This window comes from Telopea speciosissima, chromosome 3 (assembly GCF_018873765.1).
Source record: "Telopea speciosissima isolate NSW1024214 ecotype Mountain lineage chromosome 3, Tspe_v1, whole genome shotgun sequence".
Classification (NCBI taxonomy): Eukaryota; Viridiplantae; Streptophyta; class Magnoliopsida; order Proteales; family Proteaceae; genus Telopea; species Telopea speciosissima.
Genome location: NC_057918.1, coordinates 53,652,075 through 53,653,549, shown reverse-complemented (window position 1 = coordinate 53,653,549; position 1,475 = coordinate 53,652,075). Strand labels below are relative to the sequence as shown.

General features: G+C 38.0%; 1 non-coding gene across 1 annotated transcript; it reads right to left on the bottom strand.

The window, feature by feature from the left end:
• Positions 1 to 1,106: 1,106 nt before the first annotated feature.
• LOC122657189 lies at positions 1,107 to 1,213 on the bottom strand. The gene has a single exon (XR_006332259.1). It is a non-coding gene; the product is annotated as a small nucleolar RNA R71 (small nucleolar RNA).
• Positions 1,214 to 1,475: the final 262 nt, after the last annotated feature.

Sequence of the window (1,475 nt, the reverse complement as noted above, 5' to 3'; positions counted from 1 at the left end):
TTTGCAATATTTCTTCCAGTTCCCCGTAGATCGACCCCTTACTTGCTACTTGCTAGATTAATTTAGGGTTTTATTTTTGACCGGTTTACAACATGATCAAATTTTGGCTCCGTTGCCGGGGAACCAAAGCACGGTTGCTAAGATTGATTGAGTTGTTTTGTGTTACTTTGTTTTAGTTTTAATTTTATAATTGCAGAACTTTTTTTTTTTTTAATCTCTTTATTAGGTTAATTTTAGTATACCTAACGTTCTCTTTGTTTGTCCAGGAAGCCGAGTAGATCGAGTAAGGACAAGTTGTCCATTTGGTTTACTTTTAATTCCTAGACTTTATGTAATTAGGGTTATTTTATGTAATTTTTTTAATTCTAGCATTAGATTGGGTGTTTAGGTTTAATTTTAATTCCCCCAACCCCTTAAGATCATATGTGTAACCGTTCATCGGGGGCAGCATGTGGAATTACGCAACCGCCAACACCAGGTAAGTATTTTTGTTAGTTTTGAATTAGTTATTTTTTACTTTTTAGTTCTAATTTTTATTTTTATTAAGTGTTTTTTATTATTTATCACATTTTAATTTACTAGTTTTAATTTTTGTTTAATTAGCACGTTTAACTTGTGTTGTGTTTTATGCATGGTCGGCGTTCTTTGCACCCAAACTGACTTCCCTTGACCTAGAAATAGAGCAATCTGTGGCTAGACCTAAGGATAAGGATAATAATAATAAAATGGGTGACGAAAACCAGCCAAGAAGGCCACTGAGTGAGCACTTCACTCTAACTGCCTATACCCCTGCATCTTGTATTCAGTTGCCTACCATTCAGGCCGCTCAATATGAGATCAAGTCCAACATCATATAGATGTTACCATCCTATTATGGACTTGCTAATGAGGAGCCTTACAAGCATCTTGATGAGTTCTTAGAGGTATCCTCTACAGTCAAAATCCAAAACCTCTCTGAAGACGCCTTAAAGTTGTTTTTGTTCCCATTTTCCTTAAATGACAAAGCCAAACACTGGCTTCATTCCCTAGATTCGGTTAGAATTTCTACATGGGCGAGAATGCAGCATGAATTTTTAAAAAAATTCTTCCCCATTGGCCGGACTAATAGCCTTAGGCGAGCCATTACTAGTTTCTCCCAATTAGAGGGCGAACAGTTTCATGAAGCGTGGGAGAGACTCAAGGAATTACTTAGGAAATGCCCCCACCACATTGTCCCGAAATGGCAGTTAGTCCAGTGCTTTTATGATGGCCTCCGTGATCGATATAGGCAGATGGTGGACTCTTCTTGTGGTGGAACATTTATGCACAAGAATGAGATGAAAGCATAGGATCTTTTTGAAACCCTTAGTGAGAATTCCCAACATCATACTTCAGCCTCTCGGACTGAGATTCCACACATAGGGCAACCAAAGAAGGGTGGTCTCTATGAGATCAATCCAACTGTAGAGATGACTGCTAAGGGTGATATGTTGTCC